This window comes from Platichthys flesus, chromosome 20 (assembly GCF_949316205.1).
Source record: "Platichthys flesus chromosome 20, fPlaFle2.1, whole genome shotgun sequence".
Lineage (NCBI taxonomy): Eukaryota > Metazoa > Chordata > Actinopteri > Pleuronectiformes > Pleuronectidae > Platichthys > Platichthys flesus.
The window spans coordinates 15,589,972-15,614,526 of NC_084964.1; positions in this window are offsets into that span (position 1 = coordinate 15,589,972).

The following is a 24,555-nucleotide window of genomic DNA, read 5'->3' on the forward strand; positions in this document are numbered from 1 at the left end:
AGATCAACACTAACCAATTACTCCTTCCCCGGGCCGCTCTCTGCGCCGCTGACAGGAGGCGATAACTCAGTGCACGTTAACAGGATTTCATTTCTGGTTAAAGGCCCCCCCCGGTCGAGGCAGTTGAGAACTTTCCCTCTTTGGAGAAGATAACTGACTTATTCAAAGTTGACCTTCTTCAACTTTAGATACCTCTTATGGGAGTAAATTCATCCTTTTGGTGTCAATTACTTTGCTTCCTGTCAGTTTGAGGCGGTTGGCAAACGCCGGATTGTCGAATTGCGATGTCACAGAAGTACGGAAAGCCTCAGTGTAAACCCGTCTCCTGCAAACATGATCCACTCGTCCACCGTCCATCTGTACGCGCTCTGTGGGCCGGGACAGGAAAATGGCCCAAACAAACCTTTTGCCAAAACAAATGTGAGAGGAATGGACGTGCATGAGCAACAAGGAAATGGAGGCGTGGATTGTTGAGCTATGTTTTGACTCCATATGGTCCAAACGGTCGTATTTAAGCCAAACGTCCAGTTGCAGTGTGTCGACGACATACTGAGCATATGGAGGGACAACGTGTGTTCACCCACTTCAGCCAAATCAAAGAGCTGGACAACGGAGACTCAGGATGGTGAGAGTTTTGTGTTAACATATTCCATCACCGTTTGAAATGAATCGGAACCTGAGGTCACGACAGCTGCTGTCCTGGGACATTTTTGCATTTGTACGTAAACGATTGGTAATTCCTCCAATTTCCAAACTTTGCATTTAGCAAATTGTAAGAAATATCCCAACAGGAAACATTCCTTTTCATTACTGTGATTTATTAATATTCTGCCTTGTCTTTTCTTATCTTCACACTTGTCTGTAGCCTATAGACTGATAAACTGGTTGACTTTGAGAAAGCGAAAACCCTTTTATCTCTGCTTGTGTCTGTTCAACCCAAGAGTGACGCTCCGGTCTCAGCTGGAGCGTTTTTTTTTAGATGCCTGGATACAAGATGAGATTGTGCACACACTAAACATGTGTTTGTATGTGGTGTGAACCGCAACTATTTGTGAGGCAGAGATTCTGTTGTCGGTAGTGGTGAAACGAAGACACGACAGCGCCATCTGGTGGAAAACATAAAGCTGTACAAGTTGGTTTTGACTTGCTGAATCATAGTCTGCTGGTGAAAAAAAAAGAGAAATAAAGAAAGAAGCTTTTCATGACTCATAACACATCAACACCAGGAGACAAACAAAATATTTATGTGGAATTTAATTATGATGTTATTACAGGTTACTATAGATATGTATCTTACAAGATTGTGTAGATGTACAATTTGCCTTCCCGTAGTATTTCTGGCAATAACACTGCGAACATGAACACTGTTATTACTGCTTTTCTTTAGTATAAATGCTCTACACATTGATACACCTCCATTTACATTAGACTCTTTCTCCGTTACGCAAAAAATATCCATTGCACTTCTGTGCTCCCGGGATTCTTCACTTTCGACTCCCCCCCTCAGTCTAGAGTATTCGTTAATATGGGCTACGCAAATAAAATTGTATTTAATACATGTTAGAGCCACCAACCAGTTGTCCCCCAGCTTTCTTGCATATTTCAAGAAGTTGGCATATTTAGATTCTTAGGCCTTAAGGTTTCAGAGGAAAAATATGTGATTTAATGTTGGACCTGGACAAATTGTTGCTGTTGGTTCTCCTGCCTCACATTTGACATTAACATCACAATGTGAAGCCTTGCAGCCATCGTTCTCTTCGTCCTCTTCCTCTGTTCAAGCTTCTCGTTCCGTCTGTGACCCACTGCGACTCTGTGATGGTTCACTTGCTGTGCAGTGATCCCAAAGCACCCATTTACCCTTCCTCCCCAGCTTCACCTGACTAAACGCTGCCATATTTCCAAAGTAGCCTTCCTTTAAGAAATGAACATTTATATGAATTGGAGAAAAACGTATTAAATCCCCTCGTGTGTCTTTAGACTCATTCCTCTAAACACATGATCTTGAACACTTCAGAATAGAAACTCCTCCACCGCAGGTTTCCCTCTGGAGAACTGGTGATCTGATTAGATTTTGGAAAGCACCTTGCTGCATTCATTTGCATATCAGAGATACACACAGAGAGGAAAAAGGAAATCAGGCAGGTCATTATAAAACTCCAAAGCCTCGCTACCTCCCGAGGCAAGAACAAGGTCGGTTTGAGCACGAGAGGAAAAGGTTGCTTTGATTAGATTAAGTAATGGGGAACAACAGTGAGGTTGGGGCTTTACAGCGTCTGGACAAGAACAAGACGACAAGTCGAGTGCGTCTCGTTTCCTCTGTGACCCAGAAAGAAAAAGTTTTGTGTTGTCACTTCTCTCCCTGTGCCGGTAATGGAGGACACGGGAGAAGCCTCACTCATCCCACTCTTCTGTGTCTAAAAGGGAAAAACATGACATCAATGATGTCACCTGGAAAAAGACGGCTTGGGAAACGGCCGGCGTGCGAGTGAACGTGTATGGCTGACGTGGCAGCGAGCGGTTTCAGGTTAATGCGTTTGTTCTGACCTTCATCCAAATTTAGATTTCCTATAACGCATGTCCTGGGCTTGTGTCACTTAGCACAAGCCCATCTCCTCGATAGGGGCCATCCATTTTCAATGAAGTGTTATATAAAGAGTCCCTCGCTACCTGCTTCTACCTGCATCCCTCCACTTCAAGCTGCTCTGTGGTCGGGGGGGGATGTTGCTGTTAAACAAAGAGGAGCAAGAGAGAAACCTCCAGGATGAGCTCTCAAGTTTAAAGGACCAGTTTGTAGATTTCAGAGGCAACTAACTGAATATTTATCCCATCATGCATCTGTTTCTGACGGTGTAGAAGATCCATTGACTGTATGGAAAGATGGATGATGCGTCTCCACTTCCTCCCGCTGTATGAAAATGAAGCCAGATTATCCCCAGATATGGGTGCTGCCATCTTGTGCTGGTGATGTAATAGGGAGCCAGAGTTTGAGCAGTAGCGAACGGGGGGCGGAGCCGTCGTGTCGAGTTCGCGTCGAAACACGCGCTCAGCCAATCACGAGTCGATCTCAGCCTTCAATCGTGATGTTTCACCACGGTTTTATGGCATCGTTTAGCTAATTAAACCAAACTTAGCAGAAACTTGAATCATATTTGAAATGTAAACATTGTCATCCGTTGTTTGGTCAAATACACAAATATTTTTTTCCCCCAACTGTACTGCAGAATGCCACCATGGGCCGATCAAGACAATTTGGCTTCATTTTTAGTTTGGCTTCATTTTTAGGAGTTGTCGTCCAATTTTATATAAAGTCTATGGGGACAACAATACTGTAGCAAAGCCCTGTGTGGGATTAAAATGTAACTTTATAGACCTATTTCAAATTTACATGCAGCTTAATGTCATCATCAGCGTTTCTTTAGTATGAAATAAAACAAAAGAAAAACAATCCTTCCTCTAAATAAATTGTGTGGAATTTATTAAATGCAAATGTGCTGCCTCCGTGGATTGTCTTATTTCTATTTGAAAAGTGTGATTTACTGCCCATTTCCATAAGACCAGTCAACACAGGGCTACATGCACACACACACACACACACACACACACACACATAATCGCACACATCCAGCTGCCAATCAGATCCGAGGACGATCAGCAAACTGCTTTATGGTCTGACTCTGCTCCTTCAGCAAATACTCTGGTGTCAGCTGGTTGTAACAGTGCATTTGATTATTTACTGCTTTCATATTGCAAATGGAGCCGTCCACTCACACACACTGTGTTGCAGGGGGATCTGCTGTGCACGGACACAGCCACCAGGGGGCAGTGTGGCCACACCGTCGCGACAACGCAGAGGCTCAGGGGCAGACGACTCTGCATTTCATAACAGCACAGTGAGGATAATCTTAAAAATACTGCCATTGTCTCGTTGCCTCAGATGCTCCCGGAGAATTTAGCCATCGTGCCACAATCTCCTCCGTGGAGATGTGAGCGGTGGATTTTGTGAAACGATAGACTTTTCTTTTTTTCTCCCCCCCTGCAAACCATAACCCTGTGTATTTATGTGTGTATTTTCAAACTCTGCACATATGCACGGAGACAGTGTGTCGGCAGAGTCACGGTCCTGGAGGAAAAAAGCACAACCGAGCTACATGATCACCGAACAAGGCTGTAACCGGTGCTGTCAGACGCTGGCGTGTTCATTCAAACCCGGGCCAGAACCAGGTGGCTCCTGCACCTCTGCTATTGTTTTAATTCTCCACCAATCTGCTGCAGTGTTCGCCTGCCGGAGTCGGCACGTTAAAAACACAGTGTACGGTTTGGACCGGGCCCTCCGGCATAGCTTTCCCTCCCTTCCTCCAGTAGCTTTAAAGTGAGCGAGACACATTTGGGCTCGTTATGAACTTGCAGCGTTCTTGTCGAGCAATTAAAACGAGCAGCTAGCGGTTGCTCCCTTTTGGGATGCAGCCAAGGTGGTTATATAAGACAGTGTTTTCTGGGGATTGCATACAATTTCACAGGGATAGGGATATATTAGAATAGCCTGTTCACATCATTTTACATGATAAACTGTGTATGACCGTGCTGTGTGGCTACCTAAAGCCACGGGCAGGGTGTTTGACTGTATCTATAACACGTGCAAATACATTAATCATATTCACGGGGAGCTTTCTGGAAAAGAAAGCCCGACACAATGAGCGGTGGTAGTTTAAAATATGAAACGTCCTGTCAGCACTTTATAAGTTCATCCTCTCGATAACATGACACAAGGAACACAGCGTCTTTGATGACCTTATTTGTCTTGTTAATTCAAACTCGTCTCCCTGCAGCAGTTTCATTGTACAAAGGATAAAGTGACAGAGGAGACGGAGGATGAGGAGGAGGAAGAGGAGGAGGAGGATGGATTTAATCTCAATCTAACATGATATTTTTGTCAGTTAAACAATCACAATGTGTAAGGATTCACTATCTACCTCTACAATATCTCCTTCTTTGATTGTAGATCCATATTAGAATCTGGATTTTCTCAATTTAAATCTGGTTGAATAAAGGGGGGGGGGGGGGCTGCTTTTGGCCTCGGCAAAGCAGTCCACTGAGTGTCTCTCTAGATTTCTAATGTGCGGCGCGGTGGACCAGTGGTTAGAACTGTCGCCTCACTGCGAGAAGGTTCCTGATAGTATCCCTGTGGGAAGTTCGAACGCTTTCCCGGTGTCTGCGTTGGTTTTCTCTGATAAGCAGCTTAGGTTGGTGACACCAGATTTATGCACCTTAGGAGTAAAGCTCTGTTTTCCTCTGTGTGTTGGTGGAATGATCCCATGAGAACCGGTCCAGGGGTGTTGGCCTCCTCTGACTCAATGTCTCCAGCTTCTTTGCATCCCTTAACGACAGACGCTAAAGACAGTGGACGTACCTTTCTACTGACAGGATGAATTTGTTATGCTGAATAATGTGTGGTGTCCACAGAGGCATCACGTCATACCTCACACTGGGATTACACTGCACCCATACTGCCTGGATATTGTTCTTGGCTCTCACTGTTTTTCCTTCGCCATCATTTTGTCCTCAGTATCCCCGCTTGGTATTCCCTCCCACGCTTCCAATTATCCTTGACGTGATAACACGCTATAATGTGACACACAAGGGCAAACGGCTACTCTGTCTCCAAACACATCTTCCCCCGGACCAACTTTTCCCTCCGCACATTAGGTCGGAGTGAAAAAAACCCACTGACTGAGTTTCTATTAAGCAGCGGATCGTCCAACATTTGCATCATCGTTATCTACAGACAACACACGACAGCGCTGAAATACCATTTCATTTATTCAAGTATTTTAGCAGGGGGCACGGAGAGAATCTGACAACTTGTGCACTTCCGATAATAACATATCACAGACTGTTGGATGCCATTTAAAGGCAGGAAAGTGAAGATTCACTGGATTCGTGGTTTTTGTTTTTTTGATCTGCACTGAATAGCACACACTCATAAGTACCAGTCCTCTAAACACACATTTGTTTGAATTATTGGCAGAGAAATCAATAAGAATGTTGAAAATGAATCATCTCGCAATGTTTTAAATAAATAAAAAGAAGGTCTTGGATCCGCCCCAGAATTTATTGGTTTCTTCCCTGAGCCATAACGCAGCCTTACACCAAGAATTGTAATAATCCCTCGTCTAGTGTTGCGAAATTTTGCTCACAAACAAACCAACAACACACAGAAAAACACAACTTCCTCTGCAAAGGTAATAAAAGTTCAATTTGATTTTATGTTTTTCTCATCTAAAGAGTTTCCTGGATGCATTGGTCAGTAATTGAGAACAATAAGCATCAGACACTTGAATATTGTCCCATCCGCCACTAATGGGAATTTAATGGTGTATTTCATTAACTAATGCACGTTGTATGGAGTGACCTTTGACCCTTGATGGGGACAATGTCCAGTTCTCGCCAGCTGAGCCGAGCAGAATCCCTGCTATTTGCTTGTTTGCAGTGTTTTCAGCAGTGCAGCTTCAGCAGGTATAAAGAGCAGCACATAAGCCAAAAGTGGCTCCTTAAGTAGGATCCCTACATTTAAACTTCATCGGTTGTGTGTCTGTTAGTGTGTGTGTGTTTGTGTGTCCATAGACGGGGATGGAAGCTGCATTAGACGACAGCTCATGTGTGACTCCGAACCCAAGCGGTTTATTAGTTTCAACACCTGCCTTTTCTGATGAATTAAAGGCCGTAAAAAACTGCTGCATTTTCATCATCACATCACTTTCACCTCCACATAAAATGTCACCAGGAAAATGTCACCAATCAGAGGCAGATCCTGATCGAGAACTCTCCTCCACACGAGGGTGTGGAGCAGCGACTGCACAGGAGACGTTTAATTAACACACACACGTCCGACATAGAAGTCGTGTTTGTTCTGTTAATGGTGTCTGTCTTGTTTCCGGGGGATGGGGGGGGTGGGGGTGGGGGGGTTATCTGAGGAGAGGAGCGTCGACTTTGTCCTGTTCTCACACTGGCACTATAATGTGCACTTTATATCACCTCTCAAGATGATACACCTCTTTAATAGGGTGCATTTAGAGAATAACAAAACATGATGGCATTGAGGGTTTTACTTATTTATTCAATAATACAACTTTTAACATTTTGAGACTTTGCTTGTTTTGTTTAGTCTGAGATGTTTTTCAAAAGCAAATATTTTCGAAAATATACATGGTGAAAAATCTAAAAAATAAAGCTTCAAAAAGGAAAAGTAAGGAAAACATAAAACATTCATGTCTCTATTTTGTGGCCAAACATCTTTTTCAAACAATTTGAATGTATTTGTTATAAAAACCCATCTTTTATTCGGCACACACATTTTTTGTTAAGGTCAACAAACCTCAACAAACTACAAAACCAAAACACACAGAATTTATTTATAGCTACAAGTGCTAACATCAAAAGCACTTGGACACACCGAGACCTGGATGACTTGGAATGTCCACAGACAATTTATTTATAGACCCCGTGGGCGCAAAGTAAATATCCCTGTTCTCAACCTGATGACAACTAAAAGTGCTTCACGGCACAGTTTTGCCGCTCATACATACATAAATACAGTGTTTCTATGTGCAGCAGTTCCTCTATCATGCATCTTTCATACATCGCCGGCAGAGGCCTACAACCATTTGTGTGGTTGACCCCTCTGGGCTGTCATTGGCTGAAGTTTTTCACAGTGAGCCAGGATGGAGGAGACCCTGATATTGAGTGTCGAAAATTTGACCCTAACCCTTCCTCTGTTATTTACATTTTTATGTAACGCCCCCGGAAAACTGCTCGTCCAACAACTACGACTGCAAATCAAAGTGGTCTACGAACCGTTTCCAAAAGTGGAAACGGTTCGTAAGAGATATCGTACTAAAAGTTATGTCAACATTTTCGTAAAGATCATACGAATTTTTCGATACATTTTCGGACCTCCGCAGCGCTCTGATCAAGCAAGATGGCAGTGATTTCTGTATTCCTTTGTTCATTAATAACCCAATTTCACGAAGCGAGAGAAGCACATAGGTCACGTGACCCCAGCCTCCTGACTCACAATTTAGTGGAATTCATACGAATTTGAGTGCATTACTTTTAGTAGCATTTCCTACGAAATTGTGATGAGACCAGCCTGTGCAAATATACTGCAAACAGATTTCCTTGTGCCTACCCTCCTGCACTAGGTAATAGGTAGTTATCAATCGTATGTGTTTCCATACCTGTGACCAACCCTTAAACTGGGACACACTTTGGTCCAGACTCAAAAGTTAGTTTCTTTCTTCCTTGAATTGAACCAGAAGAAACTTACTAAAGTTGGTTAAAGCAAAGTTTACAACGCTATTCAATATTTGCTGTTGAGTTTATTAAAAAGAAAGATTTTTTTAGTGATTGACATGAGGAGACTCCTCTGCATCATCACTTTCTGTATTGGAAAACTTCATGAGATTAAAAACAAACTATCGCAGCTCGATGGTTCTTCTGTATTTAAATATGAAACTTTGAGCTAATTCGAAGTTTATTTCCCATTTCTGATCCGATGCAGCCTTGAACAATGGGGTTGGTCGCCTCCGTTTCACTTTGATGAATTGCTCTGACTGACTGAATTAGATGTCTCCCCGCAGTGGCTCTCTTCCGCTCCAGGAATCGAACGAGCCGAAGGGGTACGACAAAACAGATTTGACCGCGCTCACGGTCATGGTGCATGCACGTAATTATGTCGCCATTGACTTTAGGGAGAGCAAAGTGAAAAATCAGCAAAAATATGAGGGTCTGTAGACCTGAATCTGGGTGTGGAACCACTGACAGTGTTGTTTTTCCTCTCTGCTTCTTTTCAGTAAACGGTCCGACTCACTGAATGAGTGCGGACTCGATTGTGCAGCTTATGTTGCTGCTTCAGCTGTTCTGCTGCTCATTCATGGGGGGAAACTTGCAAACAGGCCCCTTTCATCCCCTGGTCTCGGTCCAGAGTCTCTCCTCATACTTTATCACTGCTCGGGGTTCATAAACAATTCATGAACATGGCTTGTGTTTCAACAAACGTTGTAAAAATCAAACGACCAGACCGAAAACAGCCCTGCGACATCCTTGTCACTAAACTGTCGTTCTGCCAAAGGGCAAGGTCCGTTAGTCTACCTCTTGTTTAATTGTCAAAAATGATTTTTAACCTTTATTTGTGGAATCGAGGTGGAAATGTTTGTATGGGTTATAATTGGAGGTTTATATAAAAATCACAGGAATGTCTGTGGCTTGCAACCGTTCATCTTATCGCCTTGACGCTTGGCATGAGTATTATTGAGGGCTAGAGGAAAGACGATGTGGCAACCATTATCACCACAGGACAAGAAAACAACCCATTCCAAAGAGGCAGGTTAGCCTTAATAATACCAGTGTAGTTAACACAAGAAAACTATGTTTTTTGAGCATTTCGGCAAACAGCAAATGTTCAAAATTAGGTTTATTTTGTATATATCTAATTTCTTAATTTTTAAAGCTGTATTTTACACTGAATCTCCATTATTTACTTATATGCAAACAAACTTGCTTTTCATCCTGGTTAAGTTTCCCACATTTCGGGGGGAAAATACCATAGATGCATTTGAGACACAGCTGGTGGGCGACAGGCTCTCACCCATACAAAGACTAAAAGAGAATTAATGTGGGTCTCTAAGCCTTTCCCTGTGTGTTCACCATTTTGCTATGCAGCGGATAGCCCGTGCTATCAAGTGCTGAATTAATCAAGGCAACAGAGCACATCACACTTCCCAGCGTTGTGACTTTCCTGGAAGGCCTGACCTCTCCGTCTTCACTGCCTTCACCCGGGGAACGTGCAGGGTTTATTGGCTGTAGAAGCTCGAGCCACTGCCCTCTCAACCTGTGTGGAGGGACCGAATTCAAGGATAACTTCAAATATATATGGAAAAATAACTGTTATAATCTCAGTGTTGTTGTTGCAGATGCTGCTGCAGGTATATAAACGTCTTTCCTTAACACATTCTTTCTTTTTTTTGCTGTTCTCTAGCAGTGTACAGGTTGTTTTCTTGAGCTCAGTTTGTTAAACCTGTATTTCAGACGTATGTTTAAAGTCAATCAATCAATCAATAGTGTTAAAACACAGGGCATTTAAATACAGCATAATGCAAAATCCGACTGCTCTCTGGTGTAACTGTCTGATTTAAAGATCCTGCAGCGTTTCCTGTGCAGCACTGGGGATTTTTTTTCCCACTGCAGATATTAATCACCTTACTGAGTACATTTTTGGTGTCTGACCTTAAAACCCCCCATGCCAGAGAGAAGAGAACACAGACTCGATAAGGGATCAATAAGACGTTGTCATCGGGGTCTTGTCAACTTAGAACTTGGAACCTGAGAGCAAGTGGACGCTGCAGGCTTCTCTTGTGCACCGTGTCAGCGTTACTGTCAGATGTCAGTTTCCCAAATAATTGTAGAACTCGTCCTTCCCGTTAAAGGGGAACTCCCGTATTTTTTAACCTGGGCCATATGTTTAGAAACCTGGAGGTGGAAATGTGAGTGAGAGTTGGACAGAGGAGAAACTCTTATTACTAAAAAGGCTGAATATCAATTTGAGCCTCTTATTGATGGAAAAAAGTACTTATAGTGGACATTTAATGGACTGTCACAGTTGCCCCATAAGATTACATTGACGCCACTCCTGCCGCGTTGCAGTTGCTAAGAGAAAGTTTACACGTATGAAGAAAGGACCCAGCAGGTGGAAAAATGACAGAAATCCCCATTAATACCACAGTAGCCAGTTGGTACTGGTCAGAGCATTTTTTTAAAGTATTCATTCTGTCAGTGTTGGGAGGTGAAGCACATAACCTCCCTGTAGCCCTTCGCAGCCTATCCTGATACTTTGATGCCCTGTGATAATCTGCATCGCCACATAAAGCTGAAAGGGTAAATCCTTCCCCTCCGCCTTGAATGCTATTTGCATATTATGCTGCAACAGCTACAAAGCAAACCTCAGTATCGTACGGATGAGGCAGATTGTGGAAGGTGTCTGAAGCGATGAATTCCAGATGCCCGTGTCTTATCACACTTGTCCACATGGTCCCCCCTCCAGGCGGAGTGTACATTATACATACAGCTAGCTCGTACTGCGACCTGTCACGAGCCAATACAGCACCATCTTTTATTGAACACTTATGTCAGTGCCTGTGTCCAACTTGTAGATATTTGGATAAGGGGTGCAGGCATGTGCATAATTGAAGACGACACTATCCGACAAAAGCAAATATTGTTTTTCCACCATTCAGATGTGACGGACTCTCCAGGTATAAAATGTCTGTTTTGTGCCTTTGTAGGATAATTACCTCTTTCAAGAAGGTGATGTTTTCATCTGTGTGAGTGTTTGTGAGCAGTATTACACAAAAACTAGAGAACGGATTATGAGACTTGTAAATATGCAATATGAGTCAGGAACGTAACCAATAAAAATCATAATACTGAGTACATTAGAAGTATAATCTATGAACAGGTGAAATTCAGAGCCGCTGGGGGAAATTATCCAACTTTAGTTCATATTTTTGGCGCCAAAATCAAATATTCCTGTCAACACTATCAGAGAGTGGATATTTTGCCTGTGATTACACAATGTTTGGAGGCAGCTGTTTTTATTGCCTCACAGTATCTACAAACAAGCTAGTCTCCTCCAAAGCTTCCTTGTCATTTTCACCAATAATCTTTAATCCAATAAAGTTAAACATCTGAATAAAGGGTATTTTAACCTCGTCAAATTGTGTAAACTGCTCCGGAGTCATGAGCTGCGGACACTGCAGTTACTCCGCGAGCCTCCACTAGCTTAGCTGCTGTTACCTTTCTCTCCATAATGATCGGATTTAGCTGCTGCCTGATTTATGCGGTTTAACAAACTTAATTACTAAGGTGTCGGAGGAGCACAACTGAGCCTTGATTCACCGCAATTAGATTTTTACCTCTGTTTTCTAGACCCTGCAACATTTTAATCACCTTTTACCCCCCCACACACACCCCTTATAACACATTTTTACGGCACAATTATTTAATATGGTTAAAGACGTCCAAAGAGCGGATGTTTGTTTTTTGACCGAATGTGTATTTACTTCATCGCTGCCTTGCAGTGGAGGATTCCAATGTCCACAAGAATCTCACAATTCGCCTGAGTTCATTCACTGTAGGTTGATTTTAATCAAGATACCCCGACTGTGACAAGGTGTCAGTCACAAGCCATCTCGCCACAGACAGGAGAGATGGCTGTTCACGTTTCACAAACAATACAACACTCATCAATCAAGCTACCACCACACAATAGCTCCGCTTCTCTTGAAGTGATATAATGCATTTTGTGATGTCTGATTACACTGTGTGAAAATGCTCAGGGCGACTTGACAGATTCATCTCTCAACATTCAAGTAGCATCTCTAGGACTGTAATCTCTTAAAGGCTCCCTCTGCACGGATCCAGCTGAAGGTACCTCAAAGATCCCCTGTGCACACACCGTAATAACAATAATAATAATATACAGCAATCAATGCGTTTTGTCTTAATGCACATCTGTGTCTTCACGGCCTAAAAACAAATAAGTGTGCTTTATGCTGCCTATCTGCAAACACAGGGGGACTGCGCGGCCGTGTAATTACAAACCAGTGACAGCATCTCCAGTAATGTGTTTGTGCTCCACCACCATGCATCATGTGCATGTACAGGTGTCAAAGAGGCACAGCAGATATGGAGATATCCCCCCCCCCCCCGAGATGGATGTTTGTACACATTTTTCTTTCATTTCTCTTTCACAGTGTGTTGTAAAGTAAAGTGTTGGGTATCAGCCTGTGTGTACATTGGCCAGTTTTAACAACTTGTTCTAGTTTGCATCAGTTTTAATATCACCTCAGCTGCCAGTGACGGTAAATTCACCAGATCCGTGTTTTTATTTGAATCTGAACCAATCGGCGTGTTTTGTTTCTTTCATCAAGATCTATACAATTATCACATAATAATTATTTTCAGAGTGGAGCTATTATTGTATAAGGTTTTGTTTTAGTAAATTCTGCCTCATGCGTCACATACTTGTTTGGCCAGTGATGCAAGGAAAAAGACCCAAAAGTAAAATGAACAAGTGAAGAATAAACATGACGTCTTAACAGTGTGAAGATGCTAAACAGGGTTTAATTTGGCTCTACACATGCAGAAGTGCTACGACACATTTATACACATATATTACCCATGGCTCTAAATCACTGGCTCGCATCTAATGTGCTTTTCACTGATGTCTGTGAAGCTTTTGGCCATTTTCCCTGTGCTGATTGCACCGAAATGTGAATTGCGGTGACATTTTAGCAAAACAACCGTGAGGCTGTGCAGCAGATCAGAAGCCACGTGAGACTGGAGCAGAACCACGATGCTGCTTTTTGCTCAAACCTCCCAAACCGTTTATGTGCAATCGCCTATGTTGGCTTTACAGATGGCAGTTGCATATTTCCGCCGCGGGCGACGCGTCATCTCGAGATGCTTTCGCTCATCACGATGATGGACAGGCGTCGGCGAGGATCTTTACCTGCTGTGACCAGACAGCTGGGGCCTATACTGTACTGTGTGCAGAAACTCCAAGCTGCTGCACCTCTGGCTTCACACTGTGCAGATTAAAGTCTTTTTTCGGGCTGAAAGCCTGGTTCCAATCACGGGGAGCTTGACTCATGAGCTCCTGTGAAAGCCGACTTTGATATATTTATTAGGAGCTCTGAAACGTCGTCCATTTTTGTTACAGACCTTTAAGTATTTGGACTACTGTTTTCTGTAACAGGAGCCTTACTGCTCATCAAACATCTCAATGTGTGTAATTTGCTCGTTAAACACTAATTCCAAACATATGTTTCCACTAATTAACACAATGCCATGGGCATCCATACGTGGACGGACGCCCGCTCCGGTTTTCTGAGGTTTTAAGACCGAGGGGAAAAGGACAGGGACGCCATTATGTCCTGAACAAGCCGGATATCCTCCAATGTTTTGGTCAGCGGTTCAATTTCCTTGCGTTTCCTCTATGCTACTCCTTGACCCAATTTTTTTATCAATCAAACTTTATTCATTTAGCACCTTTCAGACAAATCAATTGCAGTTAAAGTGCTTTACCAGAAATTGACAAAATGTTCTAAACGTATTGGTCAATTCAGAGGCTAATGCACCTTTGGCAAAGTATATCAAAGTAAAAATGTTGAATATTCCCATAATGTCCACTAAATGCACAATAACAGGCTTCCCGTTGCGTTTCTCCAATTGCACCTAGTGACTTTTTTGTTTTTCTTGTCATGATACACCGGCATCGTCTCCCATCTAGAAGGTTCCCAGTTGGGATCCCAGTTTGACGTGGGATCTTCCTCTGTGCAGTTGTCATGTTGTTCTCATGTGTGCGTGGGTTTCCTGAGGAAACTCTGTTATATTTGAAAATACTTTTTATTTTCACCTTGACATAAAAATTGCAATCAACACGACTGGCGCCACAAATGTCACCTCCCTCCACACTGTGATCCCACAGGAAGTCGTAAACCACTGATTGACTCCATTAAAACTGTCTCTTTTGTTTAGTCCTCATCGGAAGCCACACATCCACACATCGAGGCCCGACTGAGAGAATAGAGCGGGTGTGACACTTTGAGAGCGAGCGTCAGGCAGAGGGATCGGCTACATTCAGCCCATGATCTCACTTTGCAGATGAGTAAGTTGTTGCAGGTCTGAGCACCTGCAGATGCTCGAAGCCGGAGGGAAGTGTGATGTGCTTCTTGATAAAAGAGACGAACGGCGGCGCAGCGATGTCGCAGATACATAAATCAAACGGCAGATAAATGATACGGGATCCTGCCAGTTCAGCAGATGACACTTGCTACTTGTTTCGACTACACAACGTGCACACAATGCAATATTGTCAAAAGGTGGAATGTGTGTTTATTTGCATGTTCGCTTGCTCACTAGGCTACAACCAAAAAATGTGGGACTAAAAAAAAAAAAAACAATCCTGGCTGTCATACACAGGGGATATTAAGCTGCTTCAAAGCTTTTGGCATTATTTTTAAATCATGCTTATTAAATTAAACAAAGGCCATTGCCAACAAGCAAAGCTCAATGGTTCCCACACACCTGTTCAGCTTGGATGGAACATTGAGTTAATTTTGCAGCAATTTGGCTTCACGGGCTCGTCTGTCAATCTGCAGTCCACAGAATAAACTGCTGCTTTGTAACATTTGCAGCAATTTTTTCCAGCATTTTTAAATAAGGGCAAAAAACCAGAGAGCCGACTGGAAATGAGTGGAGAAGTGATATTATAGGTTGCGATGGATGCCGTACTTTACTGTACGTTGTATTTGTTCCACTGTAATGATGAGATGTGCCAGTGTTTACTGACCCAGGGGCGGGAGAGGGCCGAGCAGAGTGGGAACATGAGTCACTACAGCGCTGCCGATGAATTACAAATGAGCGGAGAAATAAATAAATAACAACAGGGAAGGACTTTATTACTTTTTATTTTATCTTTCATCACAGCTTGCCGGCATTAAAAGTAGATGCCGTAAACACGGTTAATGGACGCGCCTCCATCGCAAAACACATCTTGTGCGGTTTGTCTCACGAGGGCCTGGTGCTCTGCCCAGAGTGTTTCCCTGGAGAGGAAACGGAGCGAAATGAAAATGTAAGAAGCTCTGTTTGCCCAGCACATCGCACATGAGACGAGTGCGCAGATCAAAGTGGTGGCGGAGTGCAACGCGTCGGGTGGTGTCAGGCAGCCAGACAGAAGTTCAGCTGGGGTAAGAGCCCTATTCACTTCCTTCCAGCGAGTCTGAGTGGCCTGTTGAGCATTGCTCCCACGTCGGGCCCTTGATTCTCACCTCCTCTCGTCTGGCTTTTTCGCTGCGGCATATATTCTAATTCCAATCTCCGTGCAGCAGCGTTTTTTCACATGCTTCGACGATCATTGTTCCTCTATCCACTTTGGCAATATCTTTACCCCGGGGGATGGGAAGCTGCAGGACTCAGAAGCAGCAGATCCTCCTTTCGCAGAATCTCCTATATCCACACAGGGATGCCTGAAGTAAAGTAGCTGACAAAATGGGGCTGAACATGTCACCGTGCATCACGTCTTCAGCAGTGGTGCAGTCATTACAGTATCACAGGATCCAAGTGGAAAGCTTTAAAACAGCACCAGCCAGGTTTAAGATGTCATGCAATCGCAGAAGTTATCAACACCCATTCCTACAATTCTTAATAATTCATGCGTTTTGATGCATGTTCCAACCCAGGGGGACAGTGGTGGAGAATGGACTGATCGGAGAGGGGGGACAAACAAAGAGCAGAAACACAGAAAGGCAGTTTCGATTCTCCGGTGACTTGGCTCTGGCACAACCGGTGGGAGGAAACCCGGGCCATCGCCCCAATGCTGCTCCTCCTAAATACATTTGTGATGTAATTATGGCTTTTGCAAAAACCAAAAACAAAACCTGGAGATTGAAAGACATTAAGGACTCTAAATCACCACGTGTAATTGATTGCCTTGGGACAAACTGCATCTAATTAACTGTGCTGCTTTTCTTCGGAGGATTGTCATTTTTTATTTTTTTGAACCCCGGGTCTTGTTTTTGTTGTTTCGGCCATCACTCACTCACACTCACGCACTTATTATCCTCATTAGGCTTGTTTCACTGGCTCGGTCTTAAAACCCAGTTACAGCGGTTTATTAAGTTCATCGCCTTGGTCTGAGACCCAAGGTTTAACTGTTTCCGGAGCCGAGATCTTTTTCTCAAACTTTATTCAATTTTTGATTATCGTGTTAAACTGAGTTTATTAAACAGCATCTTTGTAATTACCTCCCCCAACCTGGTTATGTTTATCTGTTTAGTGGATAACACACAAACTACTGTGCTGAAACTTAGTTAGAAGAGAACTCTTTCTCAAATATATATTTCAAGGTTATCTTGATTATAATAATTTGCCATATTCAAGTGTTCGATATCGACGAGTGTGTTATTTGTGTTTGAAGAAATGTGAAGAAAACCATTTCAATGTTGGTGAAGATCCTGATCTGTGTTCAGATTTGATTTCTCAGAGAATAATTCATGGATCTTGATGAAAACATTCGGAATGTTCATGGGCTTGATGTTTCCAAGTGTGTGAAGTTAGTGCAGATCCAAATCCAAATTGGGATCTGGTGAATTTAAATGTGGTTTTGGCTCTGGCAGAGCTAGGCACTCTACTGAGGGCCCTTCTAGTTTGGTTTTCTATTGATTTGGATGGTGACTGTTAAAATCAAAGTGGATTAAACAACTTTGCTTGGGCAGAGAACCTGTAAAAGAAATCCAATATTACAATGTGTCCTGTCAAAAACCCCAGGTATCTGCTCATTGTCTCGTATTATAACGATTAACCGCTGGTGGCGTCGCATGAACTGAAAAGTAAGAACTTCTTATCTGATGCAGACAAATAAAAAACGACTGCATTGTGAGTTTAAAGTTCCTCAAAGGCAGCAGATATGACTCTCCATTTATCTCCAGCCTCCCTGTGACTTCAGCCTGTTTGTCAAGATGTTTGGACTTTTTGACAACTGCAGCGACGCCCTGTGCACATCAAACACCGTGCTCGACAATGAGCCGACTGCTTAGGATTCAAATAATGTTTATCCTGGGATCTGATACAAGCATTCTAATCATATCTCGGTGGAGGAGATGAGCCCAGAGTTAAAGTGTTGCACCGCCGCGTCTTCTTATTTCAAAGCGGTTTATTAGTTCACCTAATGGGACTCTGTCAAGGTGAAGTACACAAAAGTTTACAACGTGTGGCTGGATCAAAATATGCCTCCTTCCATTTTCTATACCGTTAATCGGGTCAGGGTCGCAGGGAGCCATCGGGGGGGAGAGGGGGGTTCACTCTGGACACTTCGCCAGCGAATCACTCGGACTTACAGAGACAATTCACATAACTTGAAAGTCTTGAATTCACCTTATCCCAATGGGAATGTCTTTGGAGTGTGGGAGTAAACCAGTTATCCCAAAGAACTCCTGCAAACTCAACACAGAATTGCATTTTGGAAAGATGCAATCTTATTAAACAGTCAATATCTGAATTTCCCACGGGATTAATTAAGTATCTATCTATCTATCCATCTATCCATCTATCCATCTATCTATCTTACATACAAAATAAAAATGATGATAATAATAGCACAACGCTCATTTAAAATTGGTTTTGTTGAGCACATTCATAATTTGGCCCTGAGACTTTTAGAAAACTGTGTCCACCTTTTGATTTTCAGACACAAAAGGCACCAGAGGCGATGGAAGCTGACGCAGACAGACGAGGACAGACCCCGGCAGGAGCAGGTGGAGAAAGAGTCTCACAGGAAGAGACAATCTGACGCAGACAGACGCCACAGGACGGCCGGTGCAGAGAGGAGGGAGGACGATCCGTCACACATCTCCTGATCGGCCTCGTAATGAGTCATATTAGAGTTTCGTCTCGGAAAGTTTTTCTATTTTGATCTCACAGGATTTCACTTGTGCTCTCACATCGTTTAATGTTGTGCACTTTAGCCGTCAGCGTTACCTTCCTGCTACATCTCACCACCATCCACCTGCAGGCTCCAAGTCTGCATTCCTCTGGGCGGGGGGGGGGGTGGGGGGTGGGGGGGCTGAGATGTTGCCGTCACTTCCCACAAACCTGCTGTGCCGAGATTCGCCGCATCCTAGTTGGGAGTGACAGGGTCGGACAAGGTCACACAGTCGTCTCCTCTGCATGCGAGTTGCGTGACCGAGTTTCGAATTTCAAAAGACTGAAAATTAAAAAAACGAGATTGGAAGGTTTCTCGGTTGCACTTCAACTGGAACCGGGGGAGATTACCAGGTAGTGCAAGGGAAGGTGCGTTTGAAATATGATATCCAGCATTCAAGATGATTATAGTTCACTCATGACATCTTTTTTTTTGTCCAAAAATCTGCATGAATTTGCAAAACATCTGAATTGGAAACCTTAGTTTTGGTTATATTTAAAATGTCATATGTGATTAAAAAAAGCAACATCTAAACTAACGTTCTATATAAACCAGTGATTTAAGGGCTTAAGGTTGTGACCTAACATAATAAAAATCGCTTTACAGCCTTGTATACTGTTTATGCAAATGGCTGTGGCTCTGTGCACCACAATAAAAACACGCAGGGAGATGGTTTAAATATCCAGAGTGCAGAAAGAGAAGTGCAAACAGAAACAGGAGCAGAGATATTAGTTCAAACGGCATCAATCTTCTCAACAAAAGCAGTTAATAACGTTTCTCAGTGGGAGTTCACTGTGGTAGAGTACGTGCTCCTCAATATAGAAAAGCAGGTAATTCCGATTAGTGGCGCTACGTTAAACAAAAAAAGATCAAAATGGTGTCTCGTTGTGTGGTATCAAACCTGTGTCGGCCCAGCAGGCAGTCCTGGGCCTCCGCCTCTGGACCTTTGATTGCTTCAGAGCTTATAATGTAACGTGGACCAAAGGTGCTTAAAACGTTTAGAGATAACTTGTCGGCCTGTGAATTGATAAATACTTTTATCGTGCCGTCACTCAACTTAAGCTGTTGTTGCGATTCCTGCTCAGGATTATTCCGGTATCTCACCCCTGGGAGCAGCGACTCACTTTTGCTGGATTTCCGACTGACACGCACTCATGCACCTGCTTGTCACAGGTAGCATCAAACATATGAGCTGTGTCTCAATCCAGGGGCTGCGTCCTTCAGGGGCTGGGGTTGAAGCTGGCTCCTTGAAAGTGTGTCCTTCCATTCCCAAGCAACAAAGGTTCCATTGCTGAGGCAAAACCTGAGCCCGATCCAGTGCTCGCTGGGGGACAAAGCTCGGTAGCTATGCTGGTGGCCGAGCTGCCACAGTAAGAGCTGGGGACGTAAAACAGAAATTCTCAACTACACCATCTTATTCCTTCTTGGCCTTCACGGACCACTCGGTCTAGGAAGGTCATGCTCAGTCCGCCAGTTGATGTTTGACAGAGCTATAGAGCTGTTAAAGGTGTTATTGTCCCTGTTATCGGTTGAGTGTTCATCTAGTTCGATTAAAGAATGTAGAGCACGACCTCTCGTGACCTCTTTTCAACTGCCACACAATTAAAAGTTTGATCGTGTGCATTTCCGTCCTCCTCAGATCAAACGGTAAGGTCTCGGCTTGTGGGGTCATTTTGTCGTCAGTATTCCTTTCTGCTCTCGGTCTCTGACAACCTCCTTTCTGTAAGTTACACCCTCTGATGCTTCAAAGAAACCCGTGACGAGCCCCCCCCCCCCCCGACTCCGACCAGTGTGTGCAGTCTGGGATTGACACTTTAAATGAAATAACCATCGAACAAGTGGAGAAGGGGCCATCTTCTGTCAGCGGCGAGGCATCGGCACCCGCTGAGCGTTAGACAACAAGGAGCCATAGGGGGGCCTTCTTGGGGGGGAGGCGGGGGTGAGACGCTCAGAAATGTCACGTCTACGATTGTCTGTGGCGTTTTGTGCCAGAGACGCAGCCCCCCCCCCCCCCCTTCGTAAAATCGTTGAGCACCCGTCAGCCGATGTAACGCCTCTGGTTGTGTTTCCGATGTGTTCACAGCAGCGAGGGGAGTCGGAGGAGTGGAGTGTGAGTGTCTCACTGCCGGGACGACAATGGCAAACTGTCACATTTACAGACGGTTTGAAGCTGCACAGCTGAAAACCTTGTTAGTGGACAATACAGCATCTAAAAATAGCCGTAAAGGAAATACAGTGTGGCAGTGACGAGAGGACGTGCAGCACCAGTGTCTTCTCTTGAGTTGCTTACATGAATATTTTCCATCCCTCATGAGTGGAATCAGCTTTCACTGATCATTTCCAGTCATGAACACTTGGCCTCAGCATGATTTCTCATATATACACACATCTATGTTTCTACATGCTACGTTTCCCACTTATCACTCAGCGGTAAATGCACACTGTCACGAGCAAATTCAATCTGCACTCAGCTGATTGAGCAATTTGCTCAGCAATTGAGCACAATAGACTTTCAACATGTAGGAATACTAATGTATATCAAACACCGAGAAATAACACAGGAGTTCCGAGAAAAGGATTTCCTGCAGCAGTTAGACGCTTGGTGCAAAGTGGTTATTCTCAGGTAGGTTGTGTCTGCAGGTATAATTTGAGTTCTGATTGTTGCCAAAGCCTCAAAATGCTAAATCCGGCTCTATTTTTTTTAAAAGGGTAGATTGCTTTTATTTATCTTTTAGACAGTGAATCACAGATCTTGAAAAGAAGCAAACAAAAATGGGCCCTGGCAGGCAGGCAGGCGGGCCGGTGGTGAAGAGGCAGGCACTTCAGGGTGAAAAGGCCGTAAAGCAAAGTGACAGCGGTGTGTGCCATCCTTTACAAATGACAGAGAGCTGTTGCCTTCTACGCCGAGGCTGAGGGCGCGGGTCAGGTGACGTGAGGGAACGCAGGAGGCCGGGAGGTGACGGCTGGTGGACAGGTGTGGAAAGGCAGCTGCAGATTGACAGGAAGGGTTTAGCATCCGGATGGCGTGAAAGAGAGTCGGCGCTGGGAAGAGAAGGAAAACAGGTTCGACATCTGTTCTCTTTTTCTTACTTTTAGAGAGACGGCGTCGAATAGTTTTATTTCCGTAATACATTCCAAGTTAATATAAACTCACCCACGATTTTACGCTCAAAGCTGCTGCATAACTTTGAAAGAAAATACACTAAAAACATCAAGTTGAATTTAGCTGAATTGCATTCTTAAAGTATGAATCCCAAAAAGCTGCAAAACGAATGAAACTAAATTACACTTTAACTTAAACTTTATAGAAGTCCTGAAATGTGGAGGATTTCAATTCGGAATCCAAATGAAAACAAAACGGAGAAGAAAAGGAAACTGCTCAGCTGCTCTCCAAATAAATCCACCTAAGTGTACAAACACATACAATATGGTGGTTTGTTGGGCTGCATATCCTGCACACATGCGCCACAGCGGTGAGCATATTGTTTTACCTGCAACTGAATAACATTGAGGGAGACAGGAGACCTCCCACTCCATCTGGGCATCCGAGTTCGTGTCACCTAGTTTGAGGGAAAGTCAGACACAAGGCAGGGAATGGCTTTTTACTTGCACTGCAGCGTCCACAGGGAGGGTAGAGGGTTTCTGATATGAATACTGAATGGAAAAACACGAAACGAGACATCCAGGACTCAAACTGTGGGAGTTAAAATAGGTTATTGGGCGCACACACACCCTCCGAAGGGATGAATAATGTAAAACAGGCTGGTTGTCAAAGGAAAGTCCTCCTAGGTTTGGGGTTGCGGCTATCTGCTTAGTAAAACTGACTTTGTTCTCATTAACAGTTCAAGGCAAGCAACCAAATTATAAGTTCCCGTTTATTTTCACCGTGGCTCCTTCACTCCTCTTACATTAGCCCTGATTTCAAATGGACCCGAAATGAGAGGGGAATGATTTCTGCACGAGGCCTGACCTACATGATCGGAGAGAATAACTAGACCAGGCTGAGCTTTGATGCAGAGAAACACTGGCTCGGATCCATTTTATTGTATCATTAAACTGTTTTGAGCATCTGCTTGAGTGACCAGTGACATCGAGTGGTCGGGGGGGGGGGGGGGGGGGGCGGTGAAGTTGCTGGACATGTGTGCGCATAAATAAGTCAAAAGCTGGAAGGAGTCCGCAGATATATCTGGTTTTAACCGAGACGGAGCAGAGCTGGTAGGCAAAAGGATTTTGAAGCTAAGATTGTGCAGATTTCATTACATTGGTCTTGTGCCCTTAAAAGATGTGATTCGTAACAACTCTTCATTAAAATGTCACAAAACAACAAGACCTATTTTATGTACTCAGTTGACTTGTGTCCTTAAATTATCCAGAATGTTTACTACAACTTTGAAACTGTAAGAGACATTTCATTTAATTGTCATATCTGCTTTGCCTGTCGTGCTTTATATAATAAATATAATTTACAGAACAAATTAGGTTTATTTCTCCTTCTACTGTTTGTGTTGTTCACTCATAACAGATCACGGTTATTTTTTGCTGATCGCTTCATAAACATGAATAAAACCTAAATACATCTGTTAACATGATTTTTACCCGAGTCACGTCAAGTACATTTTCCTCGACTCCCATGATCCCATGTTGCTTCATGACATCATCAAACTAGATTCTTTGCTATTGTTTTTAATGGAAAGACCCCAAATATAAAGAACCAAAAGAGAGAAGAGGGCCGTCTACCATTTCTGTTCGGCTGGAAAAGAAGAAATTCAAACATTGTCATTGTCATTGTCTGCAATCTAATTACTGCAGTCAAAGGGGAGAGAGTTCATCCAGAATCTATCCCAGATGACCCTAGGAGAGAGATGGGCTACATCCTCAAAATATTGGCTGGTCCATAGGGTTGACACATAGAGACAAACAATCACTCATACTCTCATCCATCCTTGGCAGTTTAGAGTCTCCAATTTACTAACCAGCCTGTAGTTGGACTGTGGTATGAAGCCGAAAGTAGCCAGAGGAAACTTGTTTCGGCACTGGGAGGACAGCTCTGCACAGAAAGTCCCAGAACCTTGGTGCTATGAGGCCGTGAAACAACAGAGCAAACTATTGCACCACCATGCTGCCCTGTTGCAAAATCAACTTGACATTAATTTGGGTGACCAGGACAGGGGCACCTCTGAGTCCAGGGCTCCTGCTCCCCTACACCCACCATCACTCTCGATCAAATTAAAAGGCTACAGACGATGTCCTCCCTCCGCACGATGAGCCCCCTCATGTCAAAACGTAACAAGTTATTTGCTGAAGGTTATTGTTATTGTGTGACATTTAATCCAAGTCATGATATTAGCATAATTCCCCGGCCACTCTCTCTAACCTTTCGTGGCCTAAGTGGTCGCAGCCATGTAATGCCGATGTTTCACTTTGCACTGAGTGTATTTCTTCTCATTACAATGGCTGCTGCTCACTGCTGCTGCTGGACCCTGTAATAGATAGTTACTGCACATGACCATAGAATAGAATAGCATGAAGTTAGCAGTCAGAGCACAATCATATAAAAAATAGTCTCCAGAGTGAGAAAATGGATTGGGTTGTAACTCGAACACGCTCCCCCTTCGTGCTCATTACCGTCCATTGATAAAAGCAGCCTCATTCCTAAAGCACTGTGCAGGATCCAGAGCAAAAGTGTGTGCGTGTTCTCAGAAGCCAGTGATGTGCGCCAAAAAATAATCAGGTTCATTAAAACCATGCAAAGGCACACCTGCGGAAAAGGTCCACCTGGAAATGTGCGCTTGTGGCTCAGCCTCATATTCCAGACTTGACTTGGCTGCTTAGAATTATAAATGTCTGATGCAAAGGAACTCGTGGAAGCTGATGCATGGAAATGAGCCTTCAGATTATTTACGGTGAATCGCAACAACAACCCTCTGATCGTGGGCAAATCTGTTCTGTGGCTTCATTCCCACGCTTTGCTTTATTTCAAGCTTTCCATACGTGCCGGCGGTGAAGACGTTGCCAGGTGA